The sequence below is a fragment of the Micropterus dolomieu genome, linkage group LG06 (genome assembly GCF_021292245.1).
Source record: "Micropterus dolomieu isolate WLL.071019.BEF.003 ecotype Adirondacks linkage group LG06, ASM2129224v1, whole genome shotgun sequence".
Taxonomy (NCBI): Eukaryota; Metazoa; Chordata; class Actinopteri; order Centrarchiformes; family Centrarchidae; genus Micropterus; species Micropterus dolomieu.
This window is the reverse complement of record NC_060155.1, coordinates 24,420,059-24,437,517: the sequence shown is the minus strand read 5'-3', so window position 1 is coordinate 24,437,517 and position 17,459 is coordinate 24,420,059. Positions and strand designations below refer to the sequence as shown.

Genomic DNA, 17,459 nt, shown 5'->3' with positions numbered 1-17,459 from the left:
TGGTCAATGTTTCCCTGAGCAAGATATGTAACCCCTAGTTGCTCCAGAGGCATGCGGCCTCTGACATATTTAGCAATAAGTCGCTTTGGATAAAAGCGTCAGCTAAATATATAAATGTAAGGAATTTTTTTTTACCAATTTCTAAATGTAATACCTTCAGAGTATAGCCACAATGTACGCTGTGATATCTGCTTTTGTACTGCATGTATGTATTATTGTGTGTAAGTGTGTGTGTGCCCGTGTGTGTGATGGATTAGCTTTGTAAGGGGGCTCAGCGGTACACTGATATCTTTGCTCAGTGCTCACAGCATGATACACTGGCACGTGCTCTCTCTCACACACACACATATGTGCAGGGATTTGGTGTCCAGCAGCGTGTAGACAACAGTGGTGAGCTGTCACTCTGTGTGTGTGTGTGTGTGTGTGTGTGTGTAGCCTTGTTCTTCTAACAGTCCTCTAATCCTTCTAGAGTGGCCCTGATAGGTCTAATGACACACATTGGGACACTACAGGGTGCTGCACCTGTGTGTGTGTGTTTGTGTGTGTATGTGTGTGAGAGAGAGCTATTACCACTTGCTGTGACACTTAAACATGATACTCTTTCATCCTTCTCCTATTTTTTCTTTCTTTTTTTTTTTTAAGTCAACCTCTCCTGGAAGACATTTTTTTGAGAATGTTGTAACCAAAAGGCAATTTGCTGCTTCACATAAAATCTGAAGCATAACTTTAAAAAAGGGCTGTGTTCATAAATGTCAAATGTGATTTTTCTCGGACACTCCAACACCCCTAGGATAGATGGGGCGCCTAATTAAATCTTGCAGTGACCCTAGTTTTGGTCCTGCTCTGGCTGCTGAAACACTTCAGAGAGCAGGGTAGTGTCGGCTCCTGGCACTGCAACAGCAGCAACTTGTTGGTGACTCTGCCAGCACACGCAACGCTGCCGTTAAAGCAGACAAAGAACGTGGTGTGTGTTAGTATGTGTATGTGATGGTGACCTCACCCCTCAGAGAGTTGTGCTTGAGTTGTGATCCTCTCCACTTGGCACTGAGTTTGGAAATGGGTCAACTTTACAGTCAAATATTTTTTAACAACTTTTTGTGTATATATATATATATATATAAAATTACATTTTTTGTTTTTGTTAGTAAGACAGTTACATGCTGTATTCACCATCATGGTCACTAAGCAACTGTGGAAAACAGACTGACACACACACACCATTGAAGGAACCCTTTAGAAGAGAAGCTACTCTCTCCATTGGAAACACACTACTTAGACTCATAAACTAAGAGCTACCTGTTAACCAAAACAGGTGGCTTAACTACTGTCTGGCCCCTGGCTACAGGGCTAATGGCTTCCTGTACAACACACACCTACACAAACACAGTCTGACTCTGTCTAGACACACATTCTGACCCACAGGAAATGTGTATATCTCCCTCAATGACAGGTCCCAACGTATCGCACTGGCACTTCCACAGGGTGTGAAACGCAGTGCACTTCTCTCTCTGCTCTCTATATTTTAATGGCCATTTCCTTTTCAATCCAGAGCACACAACGCAAACATCAGTGAGGGACCTGTGCTGCTGTCACTGCGTAGAGATGGAGAAAAGGGGGCATAAATGAAATGGGAAAAGGAGGAAATTGAAATGCAGAGAGGTAGAAAAATGAAACTTGTTCAGACTACACGATTTTCAGCGTCGGCCGATGGCCGTGCTGTTCACACAACACAACTTGCAATCCTGTGACGGGAGTCTTGAAGTCGTTGTGGCGTTCGCACTACGTGACTGATCGGTGACAGGGAATCACACACTACACCAGCTGACAACGGCTGTGTCACCCGATGCTGGTCTCCAAACCACATTTTGCCAAGAAAACACATGTAAAATGTGACAGAACAGCTGTTGTTTTTTATTATAAAGATAGAAATTATAAAGACAAAAAATCTGGGTGAAAGAATGGATTAGCACATGCATGTAGCAGGAATTGTCTGAGCTACAGAGAGAGCTGGAGGTGAGTAAAAACTGTTTTGCGATGAAAAGTAGCTGCCTGCTCTGCCAGCTGCCTGCTCTCATTGGCTGGATGTGGATGTCGAGTCAGCCGACTCTTCCAGATATTTAGCATGCTAGATATCTGGCAGACGTCAGTGATGTGTCAGAAATGTGTCGGGGAGCCGTTTTGATGCGTCGTTGTGTAGTTCGCACATAAGGACTGGCGACCGCCGATCGACCGCTGATTTACTCCCGATCACAGCCTGACGGTCGCTGAGCTCGCTGAGCTGGCAAATTGGGCTAAAAATTGTGTAGTGTGAACTAGGCTTTACAAACACGTCTGTCTGTATCAGTCCACCTCACTGATATTTGTATGTGAAAAAAACAGAAAAACATAGAAAGATGGCAAATTCCAGGTAGGCTATTTGATACCTTACTGTCTCTGGCTCTTTATTCGGACAGTCATAAACTTTCTCTCTGTCTTTCTATAACTCTCACATCCAATTCTCTCTGTCTAAAAAAATACACGGGAAGAAAGCAGTAAAAGATAAAACAGCACGTGTAACAATCTGTGTGGCTTTGTGTGTGTGTGTGTGTTTGTGTGTATGATGGGAGCAAAGTGAGGTTAGATTATAGGGTCTGGTCTCTGAGAGGGAGGTGCGGGGGGGGTGGGGGGTGGCACAGGGACAGCTTGTGACATGATGGGACTCCTAATGGTCATAATTGGCGGTGGCTTTGACAGCAACTATATGATAGCTGCACAACAAACACAACTCTGACTGTGTGTGTGTGTATGTGTTTCTTTAAGAAGAAATTTACACAAAATTGCAGCTAGGTTGTTGAACCGCTTGTTTGCAACCGCCGCCTGTTTCTCTCTTTTTCTTTGTGTGTGTGTGAGATATAAATATTGTATAAACACAGTTGAGTTGCTCCTGACAGGTGTAAAAGGTAGCAGTTAAGCTTGCTCCCCTCCTACCTGTTTTCTTTTTGCTCTTTTTAATTTCGCTTAAGCACACACACACACACACACACACACAAGCAACTGTGTTGCTGCTTTCATAAAGGAGCAGCTGCTTTTTATTGTAACTTATTCCACATGAAAATTAAACCTTCACCTGCTCATCAATCTGTTCGTCCATCCACAATGGTCTATATCCACCTATTTCACACATATATATATCAGTTTTTTAAGTAATTTCGTATCGATATCTCAGCTGTAAGTTAACAATGCTTTAGTGGTTTCTTTAAAATCTTGAACATACAAGCTTGCTCCGACATCTTTGTCTCACAATTTGCCCTTTTGATGTTAATTTGTTGATTTATTATGTCATTTTAATAACATGTGAGAATGACATTACCATTGTAAGAGCAGGGAGGGAAGTCATTGACTGCAGACAAGTTACAATATTTACATTTACTAAATTTATTCACACATGCTGGGATTAAAAAGAATAATACAAATAAAGGCCTGGACCCTGGTTGCAACACCTTTCAAGGTTGATGCTCTTCATCAGGACAGGCAGCATGAAGAGGTTTATTCTATAGGGAAACTGAGGACATGACAACTATGACTAATACCCATAGGTTAGATGAAGGGGTTAGATGTTTGAGTTGAACCACTATATGGTGCACATTTAGTATATTGTGTATTTTCACCTGGTTGGATATGTAACTTCATCTTTTTCGTTGTCTATTCATTTTATTACACAATAAATTAAGTGTTGTCTAATGCACACTTTGTAGACAGGAGCACAGGAAAATGTGATGATACAAAAGAAAAAGTTCAATTCCCACATGCTGTCCACACTGAGATTATTAGAATTGAATCAATTTATTGTTTTTGCTCTGATGAAGGTCCATGACCGAAACATTGACATTTTTATAAACTATATGCTGACTAAATTCAACTTAACTTACAGAATGAAATGATGTGGTCTCTGACCTAAAATGGATTTGACATTCCTAACAAAGTTACCAAAATAATGATTTTTTTCTTTATTTTAGCTGCATTGCTTTCTTTTTCGTCAAACTGTGATTAGTTGCCAGAACAGAACAACTGTCCTATTCTGTATTTTTGTGTGGTAGAGTGACCCTAGTTTAGGTAGAGAGATACAGAGAGACAATCAAAACAGCAGACAATCTCTTGCACCTGAATTAGCAGCAGCACTGTGTGTGTGTGTGTGTGTGTGTGTGTGTGTGTGTGTGTGTGTTAGAGAGAGCCAAAATGCTCCCTCTGATCTTGGTTCAAAGGCAGCAGGAAAGAGACTCAAAGCATTCTGGGTCCAGGGGAGAGATGGAGGCAAGGAGGTAAAAGAAGGAATGACAAAAAGAAAAAAAAAGTCAAGGAGAGAAGGAGATAGATGTGGCAAAGATTCCCCAGGGCTGGCAAATCAATCAGAGCACAGATGGATACCTGGGTTCAAAAGCCTCCTTTTGATCAGTTTTAGAGTATGTCATATCTCAAATTACATCATATTTTAGTGTACTTGACCTTATTACATTACCTACATTTTGTGGCAGTTGTTTTATGTTCTTGAAATCATGCTAAATTTGTGTGAGATTTAATCTGAAATGGCAATCAGAGAAGGGCATCGTCAATCATATCAGTTTTCCTAGATTACAAATTCCTTTTCGGATTCTTTCTGGAGATGACATTAGAAATTGATTGATTGTGGTTTGATTTGATATTCAGACCCCAAATCTACAGCTCAGATCCAGGGAGACTAGAGACTCGAAATAAAGCTGTTTTTTTGTTTACACCTCAAATCAAGGATTCCTCTGCTGCTAGACTCTACCTTTGAAATCAGATTTGAAAAGCCTCACAAAGGAGCATTAGAAGCATCAGTGCCATTGAAAGTCAAATGGGATAAGATAAGCTGTGGTACTTGATACTATTAAAGAGACAAACCCTGAAAGTTAAGACCTTAAGTTCAGAAACAGTGCTGTTACCCCACTGTGCACATTTGTGTGTGTTTGAATGCATGTCTTTGTATGTGTGTGAGTGTGTGAGAGAGAGAGAGTAAGCGAGAGAAAGAGAGAGCGAGAGAGAGAGAGAGCGAGAGAGAGAGAGGAAGAATCTGATGGTATTAACAGTAAAACTAATAGTGGATAACTGCCTTAGCTGGAGGCTCACTTCTCTCTGAAGTTTCCAGCTGCTTTCAAAAGACACACCACAGCTCACACACACACGCACACACACACACACACACACACACACACACATATACACACTTTTTGGAAAGTCAAACATAAAGCCATAGAGGTTGGATTTAAAAAAGTAAAAAGTATAAGTGAACAGGAAAAAGACAATTTCATGTGGCAGGATGGCCTGATATAAATCTTATTTTTTCTCATCGATGTGAGCCATCTTTGCTTACAGAGATCTTGGGGGCTAGTTATGATGGATGGAGGAGAGGGAGAAAGCCAGGGGACGCAAGGGAAAACAATTGGGAGACATTTACGCCTTAGTTTGTAGAGGGTATTGCAGTGTTTTATGTAATGCAGAGTCCATTTCCTCTCATTTTATTTCATTTAGGCTTATAGTTTCTTTACTTTTACGTTTATTTTGAAAACTCACCATCAAATAGTGTGTCACTCATGTCTGTGTAGCTGTTTACGTGTTGTTTGTCTTGGTCATAAAGTTGAAGCTCTAAAGGTTAAATGCACATTTGGCCACTAAAACATGCAGACAGTTCTTTGGGGAGTGTGTGCGTCTGTGTGTGTTTGTGTGTCCCACCACTAAACAATGATGGTCGAAATTTCTGTGTTTTGTCTGGTTGGGGTGGTGCGGCTGGATATCAGTCTACTCTTCCTCCCCCCTCCAACAATACACATCACATACACATGCTAACACACACACACACACACAGACAGACAGACTGACAGACGGACACACACACACACACACACACACACACGACAGACAGACAGACGGACACACACACACACACACACACACGGACACACAGACAGACACACACACACACACACACACGGACAGGTTCGTCTGTTTTTGTGGGAGGAAGGTGTCACGGGTCAGCGGTAAAAGGCCAGGCCTGGTTTTTCATTGGTCGACCCCTACTTCCTACTTCCTGGATGACCCAGCACCATCTGGGGGAGTGATTGGTTGAGAAAAAGAAGTTTCTTCAGTAGGGCTAAGCGGGGTTGCCGCAGGTTACCCCTCCGAGGCCTGTCACTCCAATGAGTCGTAGAGCCGCTGCTAATGATCAAACCAGCCTAGTCACGAACATTTTCACCTTCCTGCATTTCAAAGGTTTCAATATGTCCATGGGAATTTGAGGGAAGAAAATGAATTAGAAAATATATGAGAAAATTATTTTTAAACCAAAAATGATTACAATTGAGAACATGAGGGAAGGGGAGGATACAAGGATGGGAGAGAAAGGAGAGAAAGAGAAGGGAGGAGAGGAGTAATGTTAGGCGAGGAAGGAGGTATACATAGGGAAGGGGAAGAAAAAAGAGCAGAGGAAAGGAAATGAGCACAGAGGAGAGGAAATAAGGAAAGGAGACGGAAGAAGAAACAACAGGATAGGATAGGAAATGAGGACACGAGAGGAGAGGAGATGAAATAAAGATAGAAGAGGAAGGAGGAGAGGATATTTCTTTCTTTCATATCTATATATATTAATTTTTCCCTTATGTCATCTATACCAACCTTCCTTCCTTGTTTTCTCCTTTCTCCCTTCATCTATGTGTCTTACATTTGCACACACCTTCCTCCCCTCCTTCCTTTGTCCTCACCTCTATTCACCCCTCCCTCCCTCCCTCCCTCCCTCCCTCTCTCCCCTCTCTGTCTTTACACTCCTCTACCTCCTTCCTCTGTCCGTCTTTCCCAGTCTCTCCTGTTTATGAAGGTAAATTTATAGGTCTACCAGGAGCTGTTAGCTGGAGGTGGCCTCCGCTGCTCAAACCACAACAAGGCTTCACCCTCCACATGGAACAGAGACAGCATAGTGAGCATACTGGGTTATTTCCATCACCACACATTATACATGATGGTACACTCACACCTCCCATTGTCTGCTAATGAGCATCCCTGTTTTCTTCCTGCTCTCCCTTTTGGATCTGCCTCACTACTTCATATTCTTGATGAGTGTTTTTTTTCTTCTTACTTTATATTGCTCCATCTAGCATTTGTTTTTTATTGGTCTACGAGGAGCAGTTAGCCAGTGGTGGGCTCCACGTTTTAACCAGCACATGTGTTCTACTGTTTTTCACACACTGCTGTTGTAAGTCAGCTTACTCAGTACATAGTAATGTCATTTATGTAGTGTGTCCTCCATGCTTCACATTTGTCTTGTTATATACTTTACGGAAACACTGCTGTCTAAGTCTTTGTTGTGTGTATAGTGCTGAATGTAGTGAACGATGTCAAAATAAAGGACTTGAGAACATGTGATGATAGACTATTTTTGCATCCACGGCTAAAATAAGTAACAAAAGCAACATTTTACCTTCAGTATATTGACATGTTTTTAAATTAAATTAGCCATTAGCCTGTTTTTGTCCTTTTTTTAATGAAGAGAACTGTCTCTCACACACTCACATAATTAAACTCCCCACTTGACTCACATGAACATGGAGAGTGTTGTGTTCCTGTCATAACAAAAGACTGTTCACTCTTTGGCGGTCTGATCCCACTTCCCACATTAGACAGTCAATTAGCCACAGAATGGAGCAAGCTTACTGAATAATAGAAATTAAAGCTGGTCATTCACACACAGGAACACAATTGCATAGACCCCTGCATATATATATACTCTTTATCTAAATATAAATTCAAATCAGAGTAGCTGCAGTGTGATTAAATGATCTCATCAGACTGTTAATTCCTACATTAAATTACACAGTATTAAAGAAACCAGAAAGAGATAAATCAAAGCACTCATATACAGCAGTAAGTAATTTTAGAAATGAAATGTTCAACAACAAAACATCAAAAACTAACTGAGTGGGGGTGTGAATTAAACTAAGGACTTTCCCTCAGGAGACTAAGGTTCGAGTCCTGTGTGAAAGAAAGTCAAAGTTGATGTGTCTTAAGTTAAATAAAAATTTTTTGATGACTTATGTAATGTACTTATTTTAAACTCAAACCTCGATAAGCAAGAAGTTTAGTTGCGATAGTTGTCTTAGGTCATGTTATATAAGGCCAGGTCATATTAAACCATCATGTTCTCAGATTTAAGCAATTTCTTTGGTGATTTCCAACAGCTGGACAAGAATTGATTCAAACAATGGCCAAAATATAAAACTAAGATCCAAGTTTTGTTGTGTTTAATAACATAATAAGACATGTTTACACAATCCTGAGAATTACTCAACAGTGCTTAACAATGGACTGGTTGAACATTTAGAGTTTGTTGTTAGTCATAGAATGTTTCTGATTTTCTTTCCCCTCCTCTCTCTTTCTCTGGTGCCATGTGCTGCCTGTCTTCCCCTCCTTCATCTCGTCATCTCAGGTAAGTCAAATGTCACACACAAACACACACACACACACACACATAGACACATATTGAAATATAACCTGAAAACACAGAAGGGAGAGAAGCTAGTGATAGAAAGGATGGGGGGATGGAGAGGGGGAGTGGTGAGTTTAGGGGTAAAGTGGAGGTTTTGGGGGGAGGGTTCAGACTTTTATGAAGTCACTATGAGAAATGGCCTCGACTTGTGTGGCTGGCTGTTAAATCGGTCCCAGGCCATTCAGCAGAGCAGGGTTACAGAGTATCAGTCAACCACTACTGAATAAGAAATCAGCTAGCCTCACACTCACCCCTAATGATAATAGCTCTTAGCAGACACGCACTGACTCATTTGTGCGTGGACACATACACACAAATCTCTTCCACAGGTTAAGCTCATGTTGTTATTCAGAGTGACTTAACATTAGCGCCTCAGTAGCTCCAATTACTGGATCACAAACATCAGAGGCAACACAAAATAAGGAGTCTTACTGCCCTAGTACATTACTGTGACCACTAAAATGCAAATCACACACACTTTCATACACACTCCTTTGCAGGCATCTAATCTGTTTGTCCACATATTTCTCTCTTTTCACTTTTCTTTAACTTTCTGACTTTGACTATTTTTGTTTCTTTTAGCTCTCATTCTCTGTCTGTCTGTCTCTCTGTGCCTCTCTCTCTCTCTCTCTCTCTCTCTCTCTCTCTCACACACACACACACACGCACACAAAATCACAGCGGTTGTAATTCCTTAGGGTGGCAGTACTCATGTCAGAGGTTTTTACTGATCGCTTGTCGTCTGGTGGGACCAAGGTGACATTTCCTCTTACAACCCTAAATGTGAAAACGTAGTGTGTGTCTATTTGTGAGCGTGTGTGTGTGTGTGTGTGTGTGTGTGTGTGTGCGTGTTCCTCTTTAGATAATGAGGGGTCTATATGCAGGACTGGCAGGATATTAAATATGTAACAGCAGGTTGGAAATGGTGGACAGAGGTGGCTTGTCAGACACACAAAGAGACGCACCGCTCACAGTGGAGGTGTGACACAGCTCTTGTTCTTTCTTTCTTTCTTTCTTTCTTTCTTTTTACTCCCCTCCTCTGTCTCAATTTTTGTGTCTTCCCCCTAGACAGACAGGTGTTTGGCTGGTTCTGCACAGTAATTAGCAACGTAGACACACACACACACACACACACGAACTTGCAGATTTTATGAAGGAAGGAGGGGGAGGAAGTATATGGGAAGTGGGTGGGCTGGTTGTCGCTCTCCTATTCCTCCAGCATGTCTGGAGACACACAAACATAAACTAAAGTCATCTGTACCCATCCCTCCCACTGAATTCCTCAGCAATGGCTGCATTTGTTTGCACTTTCTTTCAACTTCAAAACCAGAAAATGTGCCTCAAATTTATCTTAAATGTGCAGTAGCTTTACTACAACAATCACTTAAATATGAGCGTTCAAATGTTTTGTTGATTCAAAAGATGTTTTGAGCTCTCAACAGGCATAAAAATGTTAATTCCCAGTGATTTTCCAGCATATGCAAACCTTGGTGGAGATGTTGTTTGGTTGCTAGGATGACTTTACAGCTATTCCCCAGCTGTGGCCACGCAGAACACACACACACACTCACACAGATACACACTACTAGGCAGTTTGTACCATTCAATAGGGGTTCCCACCCTCTCTTATCCTCAAAAGATACCCACTGTAAAGACCCTAATCTATCTCTCTTTGTTTTCTCTTTCTTTGTTTCTCTTTCTCTCTTCTTCTCTCAGTCTCTTTCCCCTCTGTCTTTCCCCTTTTCCTTGCCTCCAGCCTTTTATCACCTCTGTCTTTATCCTCTCATTTTCTCTTTACCTCTGCCAAGATTGATTTCCTCTCTCACAATCTCAAGCAGCCCTCTCCTATGCTCTCCAATACAGTCAGGGTAGCTTGCTAATATGCACATACACGTACACACACACATATACACACACAGACACACACACACATGCACGCGCACACAATTTTGCGAATCACAGTAATGGGATTAGAAGGGTCTGCTGAAATATTGAAGAGTCCCAATGCAAATAATGAATAGGCTGGCAATGTATCTGGATGAGTGTGTAGTGCAGGCATTTATCTGTGTGTGTGTGTGTGTGTGTGTGTGTGTGTCCAAGTAAGTGTGTGTTAGTAGCAGCATGTAATGTATGGTTCACAAGTGTGGTTTCACGATGCAGCTAGTATGGCCTGAAGGCACAAAGAAGTACCAAGCTCAAGCGCACACAGATGAACACACACACACCCACACACATGCACACATAAGATTTTAACACTGCTCTTCATCACCCAGCACTCTGTCTGTTCACCCCACAATGACACCCCACTTACATCTGTCTCACAGCAGGAGAAGGGGAGTAACGCCTTTGTGATGTGTGTGTCTTCATGCATGTGAGCAAAGTATGTGTGCAAATGTGACTATGTATTCTGGATGAGTGTGTGTGTGTGTGTGTGTGTGTGTGTGTGTATCCTACCAGTGTCTAAGGTTGCTGGCTGAATAGAGGAGAAAATTAGACTTGATATGATAGTCACGCATCACACTGTCAGTGTGTGTGTGTGTGTGTGTGTGTGTCTGTGTGTCTGTATGAGTGTGTGATGATGGTCACTGGAGCCAGCAGTACACAAAGACTGTAGAATATCAACAAGGTTTTGATAGTAAGCAGAATGACAAGGCCCAGATATAAGAAAGCACTTGAGATAGCAAGAATTGTTGAGTTTTTTTGTTTGCTGACAGGAGTTTCTAATTCACCATTTCCCGTTACTCGTTCTTTCACCTTGCATCCCCATTTTTCCAACTATGACAAGATACGTATTTATAGTTTGTGACAAACAAATGATTGATTGATGTTTTAGTAAGGGTTTGGATGAAAAATAGTAATGCATTAATGGGTGAACTCATTCCATTTTTTGTAGTTGGAGCAAGCTTAACATAAAGACTGGAAGCAGGGGGAAACAACTAGCCTTGCTTTGTCAAAGATAACAACATCCACCTATGAACACCTCTAAATCTCACCCATTAACACTGTAACATTTGGTTAATTATTACAAAAACTGAGGTGTAAAGGGTTTTAGTTTTGCTCATGGACCAAATTGATTATACAGTAAGTTTATCTAGAAGTTTCCTTGCTGTGTTCTATTGTATCCATTACCTTACCTAAGGTGTTATCTTTTACAGCACTAGTGTGCTTTAATGAGTCTCAGTCCCGGGGTGACTCTAAATTTACTCACTTTCAGTCCCAGAATGAAGATGTTGCAGAAGCTTTGTTCAAGTCCATTGCCATTTCTCTCTCTCAACTTATATTAGACTGTTGGGAGTAGCTAGAGACACAATCCAGCGCTGGTATAATGACCTTCTGGCTGTTATCAAGTCAGTCTTAATGTTAAATGAGAAAGGAGAATGGACCTGAGCAGCCAGTGGTTAGCCAAATGGCAACAAAGTCTAAGCAGCACAGACAACACTGTGTTTGATCATCCAGTTAGAGGATGGAGAGCCAGAGAGTGGAGGATAACTGTAGAGAGGGAGAGGGGCACAGGTTAAAGAAAGCCTCATACACATACCACATAGTATAGAAATGGACAGAGATCATCAACACAATAAAAACAAAACTTATCTTGGCAGATATAGTCCTTTTCAAAGACATATTCTTCACAGCAGTTCACTTGTAGCAACGTTTCTTCGACAGCAGACAGAGGCTAGACTATAATAACTGTAGACACTGCAAAAATTAATTCTTTATGGAAAGGTGCTTTAACTGATTTGCTAAGATGCTTACTGTATATGTTCCTTAGAGCAAATTCTCAGAGTATAATTTAACATGTAACATAATGTTTTAACATAAATATATACTTTCACTAACAAATACTGTACAATGTTTCACACAGTGACTAAAGTGACATCTAAAAGCTAGTTAGTAATCCAAGCAAACCAGATCTTAAAGGAATCTAAAACATTTAAATTTAAATTTTTAACAAATGTCTATAGACATTTGTTAAAATCTTTTGTTAAAATCTTTTGTTAAAATCTTTTGTTAAAGTCGCTGCTTCTGACAGAGCTCCTGGGCTGTGAAGTGGCAGCAGTGTGACATGGAGGAAATGTATTTAGCTCAGCTGGGGAGAAACTTTGAGTGTTTGGAGTGTAGACAAGATATGGATCAACAGCAGAGAAGTGGATTATGCTGGAGTGGTTTGAAAAGGATCTATGAACATTGTTGATACATTTATAACTCTTTCAAATTCAAGCTGACTGCACCTGCTGTCTTATGGATAGGAGCAAGCTGCAAATGTTTCAGAGCCACGTTTTAAAACTAAAGTATTTGATACTTGAATTTTTTATTATGGTATTTGTTATAACATCTTTTGCATCGTGTATCATGATTCTGTATATTTAGTAACCTTCGCCATAACTGAGGTTTCTCGTTATTAAGAGCCGCTTGTAGTCAACCACTGCTCACTCAAGTTCTATCCCGGTGACTAATTCATTCAAATTCAGTCATAATCACACCCAACTGGATGAGAGGTCATGACTGACAGGTGTTTGAGCCAATAGTGTGCAGGTGTAAATCCCTCCCTTAGGAATAGAGCAGTCCTAATCAAGCCCTTGTAATACACTAGTTCCCGTTAGCTCCCAGGGGCTAATTAGCATTCTAATTACTGATTGCAAATGAGAGCTGCGTTGATTGTGTTCCGCCTGTGAGTGGAGAGCCGCGAGAGAGAGAGACGCACATAAGCAATTCACACACGTACACACTGTCATACTCACACACTGAGTGATCATCGTTAAGAAGCTTATCATGCTCTTGTTCCTCTGTGCATTTCCAGCCCCCTCTCATCTATGGTGTCTCATTAGGATCATAATGCAGTACATAGACACACCAGTGGATCATGCACCTACACGTACACGTGCAATCACACCTATACACACATACGGCGATGAACATTAAAAATGGTAATAAAGAAACCAACATAAAACATTATATACTGCCAAAGTGTTGCTGTTGTTGCTACCAATTAACACAGTGCTGATTTACTGCTTGTCAGAGACCACACACGCACACACATACAAACCACAAATGCATTACACGCACACACTCACACTAATGTATGTATATATGTGTGTGAATATCCAGTTTGGCTGGGCAAAGGGGTGCGGAATGGACTGAGGGGGCAAGAATAATGAAGGAATAATTCCTTATAACAGTACAACTAAAACATGTCCATGTATGCGTGTATATATATGTGTGTGTGTGTGTGTGTGTTTGTGAATAAGTGAGGGAGAGAGGCAGAGATAGTGTGTGGGGGGGTAGATAAGAGCGAACTCACCAACTGCAAATCATCATGTTATGCTGCTCAGTTAGGTGCTTTAACAAGGCTCCTCTAAGCTGCACTTCAGTCCAGTGTCAGCGTGAGTGTATGTGTTTGTGTATGTGAAACACCTCGGTGCTGTGATTTGACTGTTGCAGACAATTGTAGCTACTTGTTTTTCCTCCCACTCCTGTTACTTTCTCTGTACCAGCCCTCATGCTGACTGAGTTATGGCAAAAGGAGCATTGCACTTTCATTCAAATGTTGCCTCTATGTATCTTTGTACGTAAGTAGTCTAAAGGTGGCACAGGTGTGGCCTGGTCTCCCATAATTCTTCTAGCGTCTCTTATCCTTGTTGATCTAAACAATCTGCTTTTAAATGTAAATCCCAATTTCTCACATCGTTTTGATAATTTTGGCCATCATTCCTATTATGAGTTTTTACAATGTTTTACTCACCAACATCATTGATAAGATCTGGGGAAACAGATATACAACAAGGCAAAGCTAACGAGGGGTCAGACAATAAGACTTGTTTGTCTACATTACATTATCTACGCTAAGGTTGTGGGCAAACTGCCAGTTTAACCAGACTATGTACCGTAAACCGCTTTGGATATTTGGATATGATATGTCTGTTTAATCAGTTGCACAAGATTGAACTAAAATGTTTGTATGCAAATCGATGTTTAATGGGTTAGTAATACAAATTAATATTACATTTGCCTTTATTTTGGCTTCCAAGCAAAAGTTGAATGAAATAATAATTTTCCTTAAATGTATTTCTTTGGTTAAAGTGTAAAATGCACAAAAGGACGTCTCCAGACACAAGAGTTACAGTAAACAGTAATGAATTGCATGTTACACTAACATATCTTGCATCTGGCATACACTGTTGCATAGTGCTAGTCAGGGAATATTTGCAAATATGAAATAAAATATAAAAATAATGTTTCTCATATTATTGTCATGCTATATTTTGGCTTAATCTTTATAAATGGATATTTCATTTTTTTTTATTTTTTGGCAATGTATATAGATGCTGCGTTTCAAATATGAATTGCTTAAAAAAAATTTGTATCATTATGCTCTGATGTGGTTATTGCTGGCTACATGTTTATGATAATAATTTGCTCAATTATTATGAACGTTGTTTTATTTTCCATCCTGTTATGTGGTGCTGCAAAGACACCATTTCATAGGAATTATTGAAAAGCTAGTCAATTTGTAATTATATACGCTCACACACACACAGACACACACACAAACTGTCAGCCGGGGTATTATCTCGTCGTAGATTGTTCTGACTATATTCTGTGTAAAATTGGAGGAGAAAAAATAAGCAACAGTGAAATTGGAGACTCTCTCACTCTCTCTGCCGGTGTGTGTGATGTGATTGATGCTCGGCAACCGGTGTTTACTCTTGTTGGTCAATTGAAAACCCAGCGTGGCAGGCTGGGAAAGCACAATGGGGAGAGGAGCTAAAGTGGCGGTGTGTGGTGCTGAACACTGACACAGAGACAAATAGATAGAAAGCTGTTAGAGAGGACAGGACACAGTGGAAGGGGAGGAGGGAGGGAGGGAGGACGAGCCAGACACAGACTACACTGAAAGGGAGCATTAGATTTGATTTCAACAACAGAGAGGAGCAAAAAAAGTAAAGAAGGAAGAGAAAACAGAAGGGATGATAAAACGAAAGAAAAAGAAAGAAGGAAGACATTTCAAAGACAAAAAAGAAAGACAAATTAATGACAGACAGTAAACAAAAGCTAATAAGGGGCCCCAACACATCCTAATAATTTGAGTGATGGATGGAGAAAGGCAGATGGTCAAAGTAACAGAAAGAAAACGCTCTAACGCGTTGTGAGAAAGGGAGAGACAGACGGAGAGAGAGAAAGGACAAGAGAGAGAGGAGAGTGGGAGGGCTGGAGGAGTGGGGATGCTGGTCATTCCTGTCAGCAGGCCTTTAAATGAAAGGCGACAGTGTGTGTTGGGGAGAAGATTGGAAGGCATTAAGGGCTGGAATGTCCTGTGACACCCTGAGAGGCAGAGAGACCTAAAGAGAGAAAGGGAGAGAGAGAGGCCAATTGAATTCTTCTACCCACAAGTGCCCACTTGTCCATGTTAAATCTCTCTGTGTATGACTGTGTGTGTGCGTGCATTCCTACAGTATGTACGTGTGTGTCTATGTATGTGTGATCCTAAAAGGTGAAGTGATTTAGTGAGAACAGAGGAGAGAGAGGATCTATAACCATGCTGCCCTCGCCTTTGTTCACGACCAAAGCCTGAGCTTATCGGTTGCACAGATTACTGCTGTATCGATGGCACCTCCTGTGTGTGTGTGTGTGTGTGTGTGTGTGTGTGTGGGTCTGTCTGTGTGTTTATAAATGAGAAGGACTAGAAAGAAAAGCAGAATATAGACAGAAATACATGTTGTGCCCATGTATAAAACGCCACCATTATGAGGCATCACACAGGTATTCTTGTAGTTTTAAGGTGTTAGCACTTCATCTTCCTTTCCTTTCACTCCTGCTGGAACCATCAGAGTTTTGACTCGTCAGCCTGAACTGGCATGAGCAACATTCCTTCTTTACCCGATCCTTCTCAACTTGACTCTTTCTCAAACCTTGACCCGACCCTTGTCAGCATTTAAACCTACACATGCAAAGACTGTACCTAGATTTGCATATATTTTGTTTTGTGGAACCTAAGGTCTCAGAAAGGCCTGAGGAGCAGATACAGTACACAAAATTAAATAGTTTGATTGAATGAATGAATGATTGAATGTCCGAAGCTGTTTGGGTTATGCCCAGTTAGACAACATGTCCTCATACCTAAATGACTATATAGAATAGGTTGATTGCCAGTGACTCCAAAATATGTAAATATATGACCATTGAGAAATACCAGAATCACAGTTTTGTTAGGTTAGGCAACAAAGCTACTTGGTTAGGTTTAGGAAAAGATCATGGTTTTAGTTGAAATAAGTATGTTACGTGACGTGACGTGACGTGACGTGACGTCTAACAATAAACATAAATATGGGCTGTAATAAGTTTCCTGCACAGACGACCAATTCGGCCACTAAGTAGCTTCCGTTCTTAATACAAACTTAACAATGATATGAGCATGAGAGGGAAAAAGTATAGCCATATCTTTTTTCTGCGTATGTGTGACAGGTGTGCCATAGTCTTGCATTTTGTACAGACAGGTGTGTCTGCACTGTAGGCCTTGGGTACTCTACTTTGGCACTGATTGAAACTCCTTCACCCCTAGGGTTTATAATGTGTAATGGGGTCAAAACAACAATGATGAAGAACTTAAGCATATGGGATGACAGCCAAAAGAATCCGTACGGCGGACACTGGCCGTGCTGCTACATCTCTTTCACTTCTTCACTTTTTTTCTATGTAAAAGGTTTCTTTTTTTTCCTTTTTCTTTCCAGGCAGACCTGTCTATTGAAGAAAACGGACAGATATTTGACACATATAATCAAGACATCTACATGTACACATTAGACAGACTGGCCCTCCTCAAAGCACTCAGCTTTGACGGGCTTGTAGATGCTCATTTCCTTGTTTGACCACAATGGATCCACCTTTGTGTGTGTGAGATGGAGAGTGCGGTCGACAGGGGAGGGGTGCTGTG

General features: G+C 41.0%; 1 protein-coding gene across 1 annotated transcript in view; it reads left to right on the top strand.

Moving 5' to 3' along the window:
* Positions 1–17,459, top strand: part of rnf220a (ring finger protein 220a) — a 172,491-nt gene that overhangs the window by 49,337 nt on the left and 105,695 nt on the right. The gene's annotated exons all lie outside the window — the stretch shown is intronic.